The following is an 18333-nucleotide window of genomic DNA, read 5'->3' as shown; positions in this document are numbered from 1 at the left end:
TCTGCTTCTTGGCAGAATGGGGTTGGACTGGATGGCCTCCCAGGTCTCTTCCAACTCTAGGATTCTATGATTCTATGTAATGCTATCTTAGCCTGCATTAATGGAAGCATAGTTTCCAAATCAAGAGAAGTCATAGCCCCCTTATTTAAGGACCTGCCATTTTCAGAGTTGGCAGATATAAATAATAGGCCTGGGTAACAACGGAAAAATTTGTTTCTAAAATCGATTCGTTTTTTGGGGTTTTTTGCGTTTCGATATTTAAAAGAATTCCGAAATTTTCCTTAAAAAAAGTTCGATATTTACGAAATTTCGTAAATGGTAAAAAAATTACAAAACAATAACGAAACAATAACGAATCAATTCGTTAATGGCGGCCGCGATCGCGCAATACGCTAAAAAAACTTCTGAAGCTTCCCTCTCCTTCTGTTGTTGACTGTTGGTGTGATATTATAATTTTTTTCACTAATTAAACAAAAAACAACTATAAAACTTGCCCCAGACATGCAGAAATAATAACGAAACGACCTCAAACCAATAACGAAACGAATACATAACGAAATATGAAGCATTTACGAAACGAATTGAAAAATTTGTTTCGTTTTTAAGTTGCTCCAGAATGATTCGTTATCGCTTCGTTAACAAAAAAAATAACGAATTTTTAACGAATTACGAATTAACGAAACGAAACCGCCCAGCCCTAATAAATAAGATAGTACAGGTATGCTTTTTGGTGTGCGCGCGTATGCCTGTTGTTCCTTCTTTTTGTGGACTGGAAATCTTTCTGAATCTTCCTGCTACAATTTTAAAACTTTATCAGATGCAATCAATATCTTTTAATGGTTATCTCACAAAAATGCTCACACCATGGAAGAACAATACAAGTTGCTCTCTCAAATAGCACCAAAGGGAGCTCTCACAAAAGATAATGTGGCAGAATTCATCATATCATCATATCATTTGACCGTCCCAGTATAAGGACTAGAAACCTTCCTCCTGTTGCGCTGAGATTTTAATTCTAGGCTGAATGTATCTCTGTGCTACCATGAACAAAAATAATCTGTGAAATGTAAAAAGAATATCCATACTTTGTCCTTGTCTTCATGAACAGCAAATGATGAAGACACAGCAAGCATAGTTAGTCACAATGACCACACTGAGTTTCCTTTCGTGGAGATCAGGATCATTTTATTCCACAAGTCACAACACTTTTCCGAAAAAGTATGCAGAATAATTTCAGGAAAAAAGTTTCCTTGTGTGTCATGGATTAACAGGGTGACAGACAAACAGAATAGTCAATTGCACACATGCAACCTCGTTTTTTAAAGTTTTAGAGCAAAAAAAAGACAACTAGATCTGTTGGTGGAATGAGCCAACTCCCAAATAAGGGAGTCTTTTGCACAAGCTGCATCTACACAGCCATATAATGCAGCGTGGGTATCAATGTAGCCTGGTACATCCACACAACACACACAGGCTAATGCAATTTAACCAGGGTAAGCCACTTAATGCAGCTAGAGCAGGCATGGACCATCTTCGGCCCTCCCTCCAGGTGCTTTGGACGCCAACTCCCACAATTCCTAACAGCCTATCACCAGTTAGGAATTGTGGAATTTGGAGTCCAAAACACCTGGAGGGAGGGCTGAAGTTGGCCCATGCCTCAGCTAGACCCCAGCTTAAAAAAGCACACACACACCAGGGAAGGTCGGACTCCTGTTGCAGGATTTGCACTTTCCTTTGTGTTGTTGCAGTGGGGATAGTTATCCTGAATCTCAATGCAGGATCCACGATTGTGTCCCCACAGTCATCCCACATTCCCTGGGCCCATGATACCCCTGTATGGCCTCAATGCAGCTCAGAGTTGGCATTTTTCATGCCAGTTCCGAGCCACATCATGTGCCTGTGTGGAAGGGCCTTCAAACATCACAGTGAAGGGCTCTTTTAACATAACATAAGCAGCATTCCATAGATCCTTCACTATTCCTTGTGATCACCTTAGTGACTGTGCACCATTTAGGGAAGAGCCACAACACAGTAACAGAATACATGCCTTGCATGTAACGATCCCATATTCAGTTCGCAGCACCTCAGGTAAGGCTGAAAAAGAGCTGTGTTGATATACTAGGAAACTTCTACCACTAACCAAAGAAGACAGTACCGAGCTACATGGACTATGAGTCTGACACACCATAAGGCAGCTTTATGTATTCTGGAGTCCATCAACACGGCTCATAGCAGAGGTGGGAGAACAATGAGACCTTCCAAGCCAATCCTCCCCTTTCTTTTTTCACTCCCTCTCTCGTCTCCTACTCAAGAAGAAACTGTTTCTTGGGACCCTCATCTTTGTCTTCATAAAACACATGGCTACATTTTTCTTAGTCACTTTGTCACACCGAGGGCTGTAAGATTGATCTTGTCAGGTATTCTCCGAAAATGACAAGCGAACTTCTTCTGATTAGAAAGTCTTCTGTTTTCCAGCTGGCTTTCCATGTTTGCAGGGAAAGGGTTAGGAAGTATCTTTAAGCTCTGGACTTTGAGATGCTTGCAGGGGCACCTCTGTCGCCGGCGACTGCATTTCTTGGGATCTGTCTATAGGGATGAGAGAGAGAGAGAGAGATTGTTGAAAGACAGCATCATCAACTAATATTTATTTATTTCTCAGTTCTTGTGGGTTTTTTCGGGCTATATGGCCATGTTCTAGAGGCATTTCTCCTGACGTTTCGCCTGCATCTATGGCAAGCATCCTCAGAGGACCTGAGGACCTCACCTCTGAGGAAGCTTGCCATAGATGCAGGCGAAACGTCAGGAGAAATGCCTCTAGAACATGGCCATATAGCCCGAAAAAACCCACAAGAACTGAGTGATTCCGGCCATGAAAGCCTTCGACAATGCATTTATTTATTTATTTATTCATTTATTTCAAAGTTCACATTCTCACCTCATTGAGGGACTCAGCCCGGTTTCCAACCATAAAAACACATACAATCAGTAAAATATCATAGTTCACAATTACAGTAACACATTTAAAATAACAATATATTTAAAACTACGGTGGTCAGTCGCCATATTAAAATCAAATATACATCATCTTCCATCCAAAACCCTAGGGTGTTGTCTCATTCATCGAAAGCCTGTCTCCACAACCACGTCTTCACCCATTTCCTAAATGTCAGGATAGACAGGGCGGTTCTGACCTCCGGGGGGAGAGAGTTCCAGAGTCGCGGGGCCATCACCGAGAAGGCCCTGTCCCCAGGCGCGCCTGTGTGGCCGGTGGGACCGAGAGCAGGGCCTCTCCAGACGATCTTAATAATCTTGATGGTTCATAAGGGAGAATACGTTCGGAGAGGTAAACAGGGCCGGAGTCGTTTAGGGCTTTATAGGTTAACACCAGCACTTTGAATTGTGCTCGGAAGCTAATTGGCAGCCAGTGGAGCTGGTGCAACAGCGGAGTGGTGTGCTCCCTGTACCCAGCACCCGTTAGTAATCTGGCTGCCGAGCGTTGGACTTGCTGCAGCTTCCAGGCAGTCTTCAGAGGCACCCCCACGTAGAGAGCGTTGCAGTAATCTAAGCGGGATGTAACCAAAGCGTGGACTACAATGGCCAAGTCAGACTTCCCAAGGTACAGGCGCAGCTGGCGCACAAGTGATGAGTCCAGGAGAACTCCCAGACTGCGAACCTGCACCTTTAGGGGGAGTGTGACCGCATCCAGCACAGGCTGAAACCCCGTACCCTGTTCGGCCTTACGACTGACCAGGAGTACCTCTGTCTTGTCTGGATTTAGTTTCAATCTGTTGTCCCTCATCCAGTCCGTTACAGCGGCCAAGCACCGGTTCAGGACCTGAACAGCCTCCTTAGTAGCAGGTGGGAAGGAGTGATAGAGTTGGACATCATCTGCGTACAGATGACACCGCACCCCAAAACTCCGGATGATCTCTCCCAACGGCTTCATGTATAATAGGGACCAAACACTTTCTGTAGCCTCAAATCACAACAGGCTTGAGGGAGAGCACATCAAACCATTCTCTAGTAGATCTTTTCCCAGGAAAATGATACATGTTATCTGGGAAGATAGAGTGGAACACATGTTTTGCATGAAAACCTATTGCTCCTATCAGCCCTACAAAAGTGCAAGGAATTACACTCGATAACATGATTTTTATTCCTGTGTTAGAAATGTCATTTCTAATTGGTTCTATCATAAAAAACATGGCATTTTTAATTAAACTACAAAAACTTTGTTTCTGCAAGAGGGACAATCCGCAGCACATATTGCTCAAGGGGACGGGCGCTAACTGCCAGCTGCAGTAAATCTTGTCATTTTAAAGGTTGACAGTTCAAGCCCAGGTTGGGGTGAGCTCCTGGCTGTCATCCCAGCTTCTGCCCACCTAGCAGATCAAAAACAGCAATGTGAGTAGATCAGTGATTCTCAGTCTGTGGGTCCCCAGATGTTTTGGCCTACAACTCCTAGAAATCTCAGCTAGTTTACCAGCTGTTAGGATTTCTGGAAGGCCAAAATATCTGGGGACTCATGGGTTGAGAACCACTGGAGTAGATTAATAGGTATCGCTTTTAAAAAAAGGAGGGAAGTCATAAAGGTGTCAATAAAAAAGGACATACTGATGATTCAATGATTTGATGGGGCTATGGACAACAAAAATGTTCCTCAGCATGGAAGATGGAGCAACAGCGCCCCTTTGAGGTCAGCCCCCGGATGTTGGAGATGGAAAAAAAGCCCATACCTCTATTTATATATTGTTTATCCTTTCAATTATATAATGACATTGAATGTTTGTCTATATGTGCTCTGAGTTTCCTGTGGGGCGAGAAGAGTGGGATAGAAAGGATGCAAATAAAATAAACAACCTTTTTTCAATGAATATCTCATCGAATCCCAACCAGTCCTACCTAGTTTGTAGCAGCCACCAAAACTATAAAGTTTCTGGAGCAGAACAACTACTTTCAAAGTCAGCACTTCACAATTGAACAGGAAATCACACTTGCAAACCAGGAACAGAAACATTTTCCAATTTTGTTACATAGTGTTACAGGATTTCTATGATTCTGTTCTGTAGGTCAATAACTAACAACATCTGGAGTACCACAATTATCCACCTTTACATAGATAATACTGAACGTCTGGGTACAAACTGTCTCTACAACATATGATTCTATGATTCTATATCATAGAATCAAAGAGTTGGAAGAGACCTCATGGGCCATCCAGTCCAACCCCCTACCAAGAAGCAGGAATATTGCATTCAAAGCACCCCTGACAGATGGCCATTCAGCCTCTGTTTAAAAGCTTCCAAAGAAGGAGCCTCCACCACACTCCTGGGCAGAGAGTTCCACTGCTGAACAGCTCTCACAGTCAGGAAGATCTTCCTCATGTTCAGATGGAATCTCCTTTCGTGTAGTTTGAAGCCATTGTTCCTCGTCCTAGTCTCCAGGGAAGCAGAAAACAAGCTTGCTCACTCCTCCCTGTGACTTCCTCTCACATATTTATACATGGCTATCGTATCTCCTCTCAGCCTTCTCTTCTTCAGGCTAAACATGCCCAGTTCTTGAAGCTGCTCCTCGTAGGGCTTGTTCTCCAGAGCCTTGATCATTTTAGTCGCCCTCCTCTGGACACATTCCAGCTTGTCAATATCTCTCTTCAATTGTGGTGCCCAGAATTGGACACAATATTCCAGGTGTGGTCTAACTAATACATGTGCAAAGCCCAAAAAGATTTTGATTTTATCAGGTGACATCAGCCTGGATTTCTGTTTGTCTGGTCTGCACTGTTGCCACAATTGTGGTGGCTAGGGGATTGAGATCCCAAGAACATCAATTTGGCCGAAAGAGAGGTCAATGGTGTGCAGGTACAGCTGTATCAGGAGCTCCAATTTTGTTTGCTTTGTATTGTATGCTTGTTGCAGTCCTAAGTTTCAGGGACTCTGCAGATAGGTGGCTTCTTTTGGCTGCAATCATAGGGCAAGCCACCTGTCAATTATAGTTAGGTTCCCTGGTCCCGCCCCCTTTTTGAGTTTTAGAGGGAATAGGAGCCATTTTGAGTTCAGTCCACACAGAGAAGCTTTCCATGCAGGACATAATACCAAGAGCTCCTGTAGAAAGCTTCGTCTTCTACGGCTTGGCCGGGGAGAAAGGTCCCATAGCTTGGCCGAGGATTATACAGCCTTACAGCTCCTTTGCTGAGGGACTTCAGCCAGCCATCACTGAAACCTGAACTCCTTTTTCCTCTGGAAGTCTACAAAGCTCTGCTTGGTAAGGGTCACTCGCGGAAGCCAGAAGCAGTTGGTACCGGGTGCAGGGGCTCCACGGCAACAGAGGCGAAGACAGACTGCTCAGATTAGAAGTTAAGGATTTCCCCATTAGTTAGTATACAGTTATGAAGATTGTGCCTGTTCCCCGTGGACAAGATTGAGAGAAAGCCAATAGACTGTTAAGAAAGCCTTAAAGTACCTGTTTGTTTTCAGTAATAAAGAACTTTGTTGAACCTTTAAGCAATCTAAAGACTCTGTTTTAAGGAAATCCAAGGGCCTTTAATCTGAGGTAGCCCCGGCGTCCCGTTGGGCACACAGAATTTATGTCCTGTCTACAGTCTTATGCACAGGCCCAGCGTGCGACAGCACAAATGGAAAATGAGAAATGCCATCGGGCAGAATGGAGGCTGGACAGTGCCACACAGAGAACGTGTGTTCAGATGGCCAAAGATATACAAGGCCGATGGAGTTCACCTCTCAGAGGAGAGGAATGTTTTGTTTGTGGACAAACTGAAAAAGAGAATGGAGAATATGTTGGTCAGCCTAGTGGGAAATGTTGGCCTTTTCCTAGCGGGAAAAGAAGCAGGCCAACACCTGCCCCTTTTCATGGCATGATAAAGGTTAAATAGTCATTGTAGGCACAGTGGCACCCCCACCTAAGAGGGTGAAGGATGGACTCCCACCCAGAAATGAATGAATGAATAGACACAGAAATCCAAAGTGTTAAAGCAGAGGCTAGGTAACATTAAGAAGACCTCCAGTTAGTGAGAGTGCCCACTCCAAGCCATTGGTTCCACTACCAAATTTATCCCAAAGACTAACCGAAATAATGTAACAACATTTGAATCTTGCTCTGTCCTGCAAATTAGTCTTTGCCCTCTTCCTTGTGACAGTCCTTCAGGTATAAGTTTCATAAAATGAGAGTTACCCTTGGGGCTGGATTGGGGGTTCTCACTCTTAAAAATCCCCGCGGGTTGGCCTTCCAACTATGATTGGTTGACAGGTGCAGCCAAAGAATTTTGGTTGGCCTTCGGGATCCTTGGTGCATGCATGTCCTTGGAGGTGGTCAGAGGGAGTGACACCTGGCCCATGGACAAGGCTCCCTAGGTGGCTATTAACCCATGAGTTACTTTGTGTGTGTTTACAGATTTTCCTTTTACAGGTTATTGCAAGTTCTTTCAATAAATAGGTCAGAAAATGGCCCTTTAGAGCCATTTTCTTGTGTCTGGTCTCTTTATTTCATGGTGGGGGTTCAAAAGCCTGCTCCCTCCTCCCTATGACTTCCCCTCAGATATTTATCATCATGTCTCCTCTCAGCCTTCTCTTCTGAGAGTGAAACATGCCCAGCTCTTTTCAGTCTCTCCTCATAGGGCTTGTTCTCCAGACCCTCGATCCTCTGAGTCGCCCTCCTCCAGCTTGCCAAGCCCCATCCAAATAAACTGAAGGAAGTTAAAGAGTTACATTGATTGAGACCACCAATTGGAACAGGAACTTAAGAGAATACAATTGTCCTCTACCTGAGTTTAGAGACATTTCTGCCAATTTCAGCGGCAGGTCAGTCGGCCCAACTCCAGCAGGCGATCCAAGGATGTCGGGCAAGGCATTCCTTCGGCCAGTGCGCCCGGAAGATGCAAAATCCAACACTGGCTCGACCTCTGTCATTTTCTGAAATGGCAGCTTGAGAAAGGGTTTCTCCAAAGGTTACTGCAAGTGAAAAGGAGGAAAAGTGTAAGAGTACCGATTCTCTGGCCCTGTTTATCAAAGATATGCAAATACAAAAGGCACATCATGGCATTTTCTTTCTCAGGACATCAGCTTTTGTTAACAAGACATCCCTCTGTGGGTTTATATATGTTCTGGTGCTGTAGTACTTTTAGTATTATAGTATAGGCTTTTAAAGAAGGAGCTTTTTAAGATTGCCAGGGGCTGCTGTGATTTCATATTATTTTAATGATGTTTAATACTGTTTTAAGACTTGAATATTTGTATGTTTTAAGTTGTATTGCAATCACAATGCTTGGGTCTCCATGTGGAGAGAAAAGGCGGGATATAAATAAACTTAATAATAAACATAAACATAAACATTGTGGTCTCTTCCACAATGATATGATAATCCTGTGCTGTCGCACATTGGGCCTGTGCATATGACTGTAGACAGGACATAAATTCTGTGTGCCCAACAGGACGCCGGGGCTGCCTCAGATTAAAGGCCCTTGGACCTCCCCAAAACAAAGTTCTGTAGAGGCTTAAAGTATTATTATTATTATTATTAACTTTATTTGTACCCCGCTAGCATCTCCCGAAGGACTCGATGCGGCTTACAAAGGCCAAGGCCACAAAACACAACATAAACAACATAACACCAAAAGCAAAATTAAAAACAGTTAAAGCAATATTAACGACATGCAATGAACAACATATCAAAACACAATAAAACTGGGCCGGGCCAGAGTAGTGGGTACAAGATTAAAAGTGCTGATGTGGCAGGAGGTATACGAGGATTATAGGGCAAGTGCAGTGTGCGGTGTGCAATCATCTTAATTCTACTAAAGTGCTTCGAGGACTTGTTATTGGAGATTTCCTATTCTGGAAAGGCACATCGGAACAGCCAGGTCTTCAAGTTCTTTCTAAAGACTGCCAATGTAGGGGCCTGTCTAAGATCTTTTGGGAGGGTGTTCCAGAGTCAGGGGGCCACCACAGAGAAGGCCCTGTCTCGTGTCCCCACCAGTCGCGCTTGTGACGCAGGTGGAATCACGAGCAGGGCCTCACCAGATGATCGGAGTGAGCGTGTGGGTTCATAAATGGAGATGCGGTCACTCAGGTAGGCAGGTCCCAAACCGTTTAGGGCTTTGTAGGTAAGCACCTGCACCTTGAATTGGGCTCGGAAAATAAATGGCAGCCAGTGGAGCTCCTTGAACAGGAGGGTTGACCTCTCTTTGTAAGGAGCCCCAGTTAGCATCCTGGCTGCTGCCCGTTGGACCAGTTGGAATTTCCGAGCCGTTTTCAAGGGCCGCCCCACGTAGAGCGCATTACAGTAATCCAATCTAGAGGTGACTAAGGCAACAATGTTCTTTATTAATGAAAACAAACAGGTACTTTAAAGCTTTCTTAACAGTCTATTGGCTCTCTCTCAATCTTGTCCACAGGGAACAGGCACTATCTTCATAAACTGTATTTTAGCTAATAGGGAAATCCTTGACTTCTAATCTGGGCAGTCTGTCTTTGCCTCTTTTGGCGTGGAGCCCCTGCACCCGGTACCAACTGCTTCTGGCTTCCGCGAGTGACCCTTTTTTGTAGACTTCCAGGGAAAAAGGAGTTCAGGTTTCAGTGATGGCTGACTGAAGTCCCTCAGCGAAGGAGCTGTAAGGCTGTATATCTTCCGGCCAAGCTGTGGGGCTGTATCTCCCCGGCCAAGCCGTAGAAGACGAAGCTTTCTACAGGAGCTCTTGGTTTTATGTCCTGTGTGAAAGGCTTCTCTGTGTGGACTGAACCCAAAAAGGGTCCTATTCCCTCCAAAACCCAAAAAGGGGGCGGGACCAGGGAACCTAACTATAATGGACAGGTGGCTTGCCCTATGATTGCAGCCAAAAGAAGCCACCTATCTGGAGTCCCTGAAACTTAGGACTACAACAAACATTCAATGCAAAGCAAACAAAATTGGAGCTCCTGGTACAGCTGTACTTGGACAACCATGTTTCAAGATTTCAAAGGGTGTCCCATTGAGGAGAAGGAGGGGGGAAACTGACTTTCTGCTACTCTTGAGTCCAGGGCCCAAGGAAGCAATGGTTTCACATGGCAGGGAAAGGGATTTGGCTGAAAAGATTAAGAAGAACTTCCTGAGAATAATAATAATAATAATAATAATAATAATAATAATAATAATCTTTATTTATACCCCGCAACCATCTCCCCGATGGGGACTCAGAGCGGCTTACATGAGGCCAAGCCCAAACAACAATTACAATAAAGAAAACCAACACACAACTGAAACGCGAACAATAGACAATAACATCATAATTACATAAAACATATGGATACATAACAGTATAAAAATTACAATAGACACAGGCACAATGACAATGGGTGGGCTACATGTAATAATTAAAAGACAAACTGAATTACAACTAATTAAAAACTCAGGAGATAAAAGAGAGAAGCAAATAATTTGCAGAGGAGGACTCATTTTGGCGGGGGTTGTGGAGTCAAACTTTCCTACGAAGGGGGGGGGGGACATCTACTCCAATGACAGAACTTTACAGCTAAACAGTTGTGTGAAAATGTGTATCTACTCATCAAAGGCGCAACGGAAGAGCCAGGTTTTAAGGTTCTTTTTAAAAACTTCTAGAGAAGGGGCTTTCCTAATTTCTCCAGGCGGTGAGTTCCAGAGTCAGGGAGCCACAGTGGAAAAAGCTCTCTCCCTTGTACTTACCAGGCAAGCTTGTGACACTGGCAGTGGCAAGAGCAGGGTCTCCCCAGAGGATCGGAGGGCCCAATGTGTAAGAGCTGTTGGAGAGTGGCCTAGGCTGCCTCAGAGTGTGGTGGAGTCTCCTTCTCTAGAGGCTTTTCCACAGAGGCTGTCTATTGGGAGTGCTTTGGTTGTGCCTTCTTGAATGGCAGGGGGTTGGACTGGATGGCCCTTGGGGGCAGGGTCGTAGCCAGAAAAAAATTCGGGAGGGGTTGAAATTTTCGGGGGGGGGGGGGGTTGAAAATTTCACGGGGGGGGGGGGTTGAAACCTGCCTCCTAGCTCACGCTGAAGCAAAGAGCACAGCAGGAGGCAGAGCAGCCTTCAATAGCCTGCAGCACCGCCCCTGTCAACCACCTCCACCAAGTCTAGCCTCCTTAATGAGAGCATTCAACATCCCCCCCCCCCCCAACTTGGTTGCTTCACTACTGTTCTGTCGCGTGCTGGGCCTGTAAATAATTGTCTTTAGAACAGGATGTGCAACCTTTGCCCAGCGGGAAGCCAGGGGGCCTAAAGAGAAGTTCTCAGAGGTTTCCACCACAAACAGTCTTTAGATGGCAACAAAGTCTTTTATTAATGAACAATCAAACAGAAACTTCTCTTGTCTTCAGTAAAGTTAAGCAAATGATTCCAAGCTTTTAGGCAACTGGTGCATTCCTAATCTTGCCCACGAAGGACAGGCAACTGTCTTCAATAACTTCTTCTTTAAAGGAAAATCCCCTTTTTAACTTCTCCCAGGCTGACTGTAATCTAACCCTTACTGATGTGGGCTCCGCTACCGGGTCGAACTGCGTCTCGAACGCCGAGTGGACCTACCAGCAAGGCAGTAGATGTTCTCCAGCTGGAGTTCTTTGGTCTTTAGGGCTGTTTTCCTGGAAATTCTTTGGAGACTCTTAAGACCTTTCTCCCCTGGAAGGTCTTAAGGGTTGAAGCTTTTGTACAGGGGAAGCTTGCACATCCTATACATAAGCTTACCTTGCTGAGACTAAAAATGGCTCCCTTCCCTTCCCAATTGCTCTGAGCAAGGGGCGGGACCAACACTTAACAATGATGGACAAGTGACTTGCCCTATGACTGCAACCAAAAAAGCCACCTATCTGCAGATTCCCTGAAACCTAGGACTGCAAGCAAACATTTAATACAAAGCAAATAAAGTTGGAGCTCCTGGTACAGCTGTACCAGAACAACTACATCAGCTAATGCTGTAAGTAATGACAGTGTGAATAAATTGCTAATATTTGCTTGAGATAGTGCTTGCAGTTCTGGAGGGACTCTTGATTTTTTGCATCTCATAGACTTAGCATGGGGATTCGGTTAACCAGTTAAAATTCATGAGTAAACCAGGTTTTTTAAAAAAATCTGAAACATTTCGGGGGGGGGGGGTTGAACCCCTAACCCCCCCCCCTCGCTACGGGCCTGCTTGGGGGTCTCTTACAGTTCTAGGATTCTTGGATTTTGTATCAGGAGTAGGTAATATGGGTTCTATTGGATACACTTTTTCTTTCCAATCCACCATCTCATCCTGACCAAGACCAACCCTTTTGGGATCCAAAGGTTTCCTCTCTTTTCTTTCTGCCTCCAAAAGAGAAGAGGAAGGGAAGGAAAGGGCAGCGAGGGGTTTTGGGGAGAATCCTCTTCCCAACCCACTCTGGCCCACTATGCAGCTCCCAAGTTAGAAAGTTTGCCCATGCCTATATTAAAACCATCACACGTGTCCTTTTGTCATCAGAGAGCAGAGCCACTACTTCCAGCCTCTGGACTGTAATTCACAGATATTTTGAGAGGTTTTGTTCATGTCCTATCAATAAGATGTTTGATCAATGTGGACACAGGACGAAGCCTGTGCTATTTTATAGCCTTCATTACTGAAGCATCCAACCATGTGATTTTACCATTCCAGAATGCATGCACCTGGCCCCCCTTCTACACTGCCATATAAAATCCAGATTATCTGCTTTGAACTGAATTATAAGGCAGTGTAGAAGGGGCCTTGAAGATTACATTTAAAAATAATACTAATACTATTATTTGAGAACACAGAAATGCTGGATCACTCCAACAACCACCATGTCAGACTACACAGAGAAGACATTGAAATCCACAAGCATGTGGACAATTTCAACAGAAAGGAGGAAACCATGAAAATGAACAAAATCTGGCTACCAGTATTAAAAAACTCAAAAATTACAACAGCAAAACAGCAGAGAGGAAACAACCAAGCACAGCTTAACACCTCTCAACAAAAGATTCTCCCAGGCTCAGCCAGGCCTTCAAATGCTAATGAAGGTGGTCAGTTGAAACATCCACACCTAGCTCCAGCAGAGAAGTGTCCTTTGTCCCACCCCAGTCATTCCACAGATATATAAACCCATTGTCCTAGTTCCAACAGACCTCACTACTTCTGAGGATGCTTGCCATAGATGCAGGCGAAACGTCAGGAGAAAATGCCTCTAGAACATGACCATATAGCCTGAAAAAACCCACAAGAACCTAATACCAATCTCCTTGCATAGGAAAAATCATGTCAGGGGGGAAAAAGTTAGAAAAGTTAAAAAGCATATAGACTCTAAAGTGGAGCAATGATTAATTAAGACAATGGTGTGTATAGTGGGCTCTCTCAGTTAAATGACGATAAGAAGCAGGAGGAAAGGAAGGGTTTCTTCTCAGGGCACATACTGTAGGTAAGAGCTTGGAAAATTTTGTTTAAAAATGGACCCCAAAAACTGAGTCAACTTACCCACAGGTTATCATTAAGTAAGTAATGTACCTCAACTCTTATCAATAAAGGAGTCCTTGTGGACAACAAGTTAAACATGAGCCAACAATGTGATGTGGCGGCAAAAAAAGCCAATGGGATTTTGGCCTGCATCAATAGGAGCATAGTGTCTAGATCTAAGGAAGTAATGCTACCCCTCTATTCCGCTTTGGTTAGACCACATCTGGAATATTGTGTGAGTCGCCGCACAGGCTGAGATATTAGCGGTATACAAGCATACCAAATAAATAAATAAATTCTGGGCACCACAATTCAAGAGAGATATTGACAAGCTGGAACGTGTCCAGAGGAGAGCGACTAAAATGATAAAAGGTCTGGAGAACAAGCCCTATGAGGAGCGGCTTAAGGAGCTGGGCATGTTTAGCCTGAAGAAGAGAAGGCTGAGAGGGGATATGATAGCCATGTATAAATATGTGAGAGGAAGCCACAGGGAGGAGGGAGCAAGCTTATTTTCTGCTTCCCTGGAGACTAGGACGCAGAACAATGGCTTCAAACTACAAGAGAGGAGATTCCATCTGAACATTAGGAAGAAATTCCTGACTGTGAGAGCCGTTCAGCAGTGGAACTCTCTGCCCCGGAGTGTGGTGGAGGCTCCCTCTTTGGAAGCTTTTAAGCAGAGGCTGGATGGCCATCTGTCGGGGGTTATTTGAATGCAATGTTCCTGCTTCTTGGCAGGGGGTTGGACTGGATGGCCCATGAGGTCTCTTCCAACTCTTAGATTCTATGATTCTATGATTCTATGAATTGTCTCCTTCATTTGGAAAATGCTAGCACTGTCCCAGGATTAGATAATAGATATCATGACTAGAGGTGATGGGAGGAGTGATACAGTAAATCTGGAAGGCTGAGTTTGTGCTTTGTCAGAATAATGGGGTTTGCATTTCAATACAAGACTTATGGATATATGTGACTTTAAAATGCCTCTTAACTTTTCCCCAAGCTCAGAGCCACAAGGGCTGTTGAGCTACAATTCCCATTGTTCCCAGTCTGCATTGTGGACAATTCAAAATGATGGGAGTTGTCATTCAATAACATTGTGGGACCCACATTGGTTAAAAAGTAAAGAGCATTTACCACTATGTTAAAAACCTATAGTTGACCTTCTGTATCACAGATTCTCCATCCATGGATTCAAGCTTTTGAAGATTCCTTGGATTTTTTTTTTTGACAGGCAAAGATGTTGACAGGAGAGGAAAAGCCTACACATTGTCTCATATTTCTGTTGTCAGTTAAGATGGTCTAGACTAGAGATAGGGTTCTAAGATGGCCTGGATCAGGGCACCTCAAACTTTTTAAGCTGAGGGCCAGTTCACGGTCCGGGTTGGGAGCCGGACTATAGTTTGGAAAAAACACGAATAATTCAAATGACTTATTTGTAGTGCCAAAAATAAAGTAAAATAAATGAAAGGACAGTCCAATATTTAAAATGAAGAACAATTGTAACCAATATAAACATTCTAGTAGGGCCCTGCTTTTGGCTGATGAGAGAATCAAGTGAATTAGAATCATAGAATCATAGAATCAAAGAGTTGGAAGAGACCTCATGGGCCATCCAGTCCAACCCCCTGCCAAGAAGCAGGAATATTGCATTCAAAGCACCCCTGACAGATGGCCATCCAGCCTCTGCTTAAAAGCTTCCAAAGAAGGAGCCTCCACCACACTCCAGGGCAGAGCGTTCCACTGCTGAATGGTTCTCACAGTCAGGAAGTTCTTCCTCATGTTCAGATGGAATCTCCTCTCTTGTAGTTTGAAGCCATTGTTCCGCGTCCTAGTCTCCAAGGAAGCAGAAAACAAGCTTGCTCCCTCCTCCCTGTGGCTTCCTCTCACATATTTATACATGGCTATCATATCTTCTCTCAGCCTTCTCTTCTTCAGGCTAAACATGCCCAGTTCCCTAAGCCGCTCCTCATAGGGCTTGTTCTCCAGACCCTTGATCATTTTAGTCGCCCTCCTCTGGACACATTCCAGCTTGTCAACATCTCTCTTGAACTGTGGTGCCCAGAATTGGACACAATATTCCAGATGTGGTCTAACCAAAGCGGAATAGAGGGGTAGCATTACTTCCTTAGATCCAGACACTATGCTCCTATTGATGCACGCCAAAATCCCATTGGCTTTTTTTGCCGCCACATCACATTGTTGGCTCATGTTTAACTTGTTGTCCACGAGGACTCCAAGATCTTTTTCACACGTACTGCTCTCGAGCCAGGCATTGTCCCCCATTCTGTATCTTTGCATTTCATTTTTTCTGCCAAAGTGGAGTATCTTGCATTTGTCACTGTTGAACTTCATTTTGTTAGTTTTGGCCCATCTCTCTAATCTGTCAAGATCGTTTTGAATTCTGCTCCTGTCCTCTGGACTATTGGCTATCCCTCCCAATTTGGTGTCGTCTGCAAACTTGATGATCATGACTTCTAGCCCTTCATCTAAGTCATTACTAAAGATGTTGAACAGGACCGGGCCCAGGACGGAACTCTGCGGCACTCCACTTGTCACTTCTTTCCAAGATGAAGAGGAAGCATTAGTGAGCACTCTCTGTGTCCGTCCACTTAACCAATTACAGAGCCACCTCACCGTAGTTTTGCCTAGCCCACATTGGACTAGTTTCCTTGCCAGAAGGTCATGGGGGACCTTGTCGAAGGCCTTACTGAAATCCAGGTACGCTACATCCACGGCATTCCCCGCATCTACCCAGCTTGTAGCTCTATCGAAGAAAGAGATCAGATTAGTCTGGCATGACTTGTTTTTGATAAATCCATGTTGACTATTAGCGATGACTGCATTTGTTTCTAAGTGTTTGCAGACCGCTTCCTTAGAGTTGTTGTTGTTGTTGTTGTGTACCTTCAAGTCATTTCAGAATTAGAGTGACCCTAAGTCTAAAGTTTAGGGTGGGGGATGAGGAAATATCCTTGGAGGGCCACATCTGGCCTGCAGGTGTTGGTTTGGGACCCCCCCAGGTCTGGTTGGTTATGGCCCACGTGGCTACTCCTGAACATGTTTCCTACATCTTATTGAGATGCCAAATAATGCCATGAAGGATGGGGAGAGGAAAAAGGAATTACAATGAGAATATATGATTGGTTGATGCAGCTGCCCATTTATATACATTCTGGGGAAAATGACATGGAATTGGCATCAAAATGCTGCTGCTGGTCCACCTTGGCATGAACCAATATCCCTGTTATATAATAATATATATTTTTTATTAATAGGCCGCCCTATCTTCCCAGGGGGACTCTTGGCTTGGACCCACCTTTTTAACCAGGTCCAGGCCCTCATTACAGATATTTGCCCCCTTTTCCAAGCTCACTGTTACCCAGGCACCCAGAATAATGTTTTCCCTTGTACCAATATGTACAGGAAACATCAGTGATGGTCTACCCGACAACAGAAGTTCAAACTTGCCCAGATGATATTACCATCTACAACGAGGAGTCCTTAAAACTATGGAACTGCAGGGAACATGCTCTATTATAGGCTTTAATCACTCAAAGGTCATCTCAGTCCTTGTAATGGAAGCATTTTTTAATACACACATGTGGTCTGGCCACAAAGAAGGAAAAAGCAAGCCATCAAAATTCTTATTTTGGGGAAAGTTTAATTTCTTTGCATGGCACCCCTATGCTTACTAACATTCTCCTTCCTATCTCTACTACTTTCATCTTTTGCTTTTCAATACCCAAGGATCAAGTGCTGGCTATCTGTATGGATACTAAACACACAGTGTTTTGTGTGCGCGCGCGTGTATGAGTAAACTGATTGAAGGACCCAGAAGATCAGAATCCCAAAGAGACACCTGTAACATTTCTCTCCAACTCCTCCTCCTGTCTCCCTGCCATGTTTCTTCTTCCCTTCTTCATGCATAAAAAACCCAAGCATAGAAAGGGCAGGAAGAGCAAGCAACCTGGTTCACTTACCAAATGGAGAGGTTGGTTTCCAAAGAGGTGGCGTCAGGTGTGGGAGGCTTGGGAAACCAGGGAATCTGCTTCAGGAAAGGCGCCTGTTTTCTTCACTGTGCCCAGGCAGCCTCCATGGTCCCCTAAAGCATCTCCATCTCCATCTCTCTCTCTCTCTCTCTCCTTGGCTGAACCTATTTCATGATGCTCTGGGTATCAGCAGACTGGAAGTTGCCTGCCTGCCTGAGGTGCCTGCCGAATCTACCAATCGCTTGGAAGGGGGAAACATGCACACAGAGCATCTTTCTCTCTGGCTGGCCAGCCCTAGCATAGAGCAGTCCCCCCCAAATGCTTGGTTTGCAAGAGCAGGTTTCTGTCTGGCACACGAACTGACTATATCCCCTCTCTGCTCCATATTTTTCCTCCAGTTCCTCCCTCCTGCCCTTCCTCCCAGAGGACACAACACTTGGTACCTGCCATTCTACACATGCCTGTTCTGAGCTGCTGGGGTTGTGGATTATCTTTCCCGACCTACCCTGCTTTTTAAATGCAAGTCAGTAGCCTCCCTTTATTCTGCAATGTGTGGTGTTCTTCTTTCCTTTCCTTCCTTCTCTCTCTCTCTCCTCTTTTCTTTCCTGTTGTGCTGATCCATCGCTGAGCAACAGGTTATTTTTGTGGGCTCCTCTCCCTTGTTTTTCATATATTTGCAGAGAACATTGAGACTGATGACAGCATGGCATCAAAATTAAATTTTCCAGGATATTTTTAAATGGAGGGCTTCCAGTGCTATTATGAAAATATCCTGTGCCCATAGTCTGTGTGCTGCTCATGTGTGAAAACAACCATTAACCTCTTCAAAAATATTAACTCAAAAGGCATTCCCATTTAAGGGGGAAGCATCTTTTAAAGTCCTTGTTATCCATTGTTTATAAGTGGGT

General features: G+C 44.5%; 1 long non-coding RNA gene across 1 annotated transcript; it reads right to left on the bottom strand.

Moving 5' to 3' along the window:
* Positions 1-1157: 1157 nt before the first annotated feature.
* Positions 1158-17988, bottom strand: LOC132780854 (uncharacterized). The gene is made up of 3 exons (XR_010910536.1): positions 17417-17988; positions 7778-7964; positions 1158-2586 (listed from the first exon to the last, which is right to left on the bottom strand). It is a non-coding gene; the product is annotated as an uncharacterized lncRNA (long non-coding RNA).
* Between the last annotated feature and the right edge of the window lie 345 nt (positions 17989-18333).

The sequence above is a fragment of the Anolis sagrei genome, chromosome X (genome assembly GCF_037176765.1).
Source record: "Anolis sagrei isolate rAnoSag1 chromosome X, rAnoSag1.mat, whole genome shotgun sequence".
Classification (NCBI taxonomy): domain Eukaryota; kingdom Metazoa; phylum Chordata; class Lepidosauria; order Squamata; family Dactyloidae; genus Anolis; species Anolis sagrei.
This window is presented reverse-complemented; position numbering and strand designations above follow the sequence as displayed.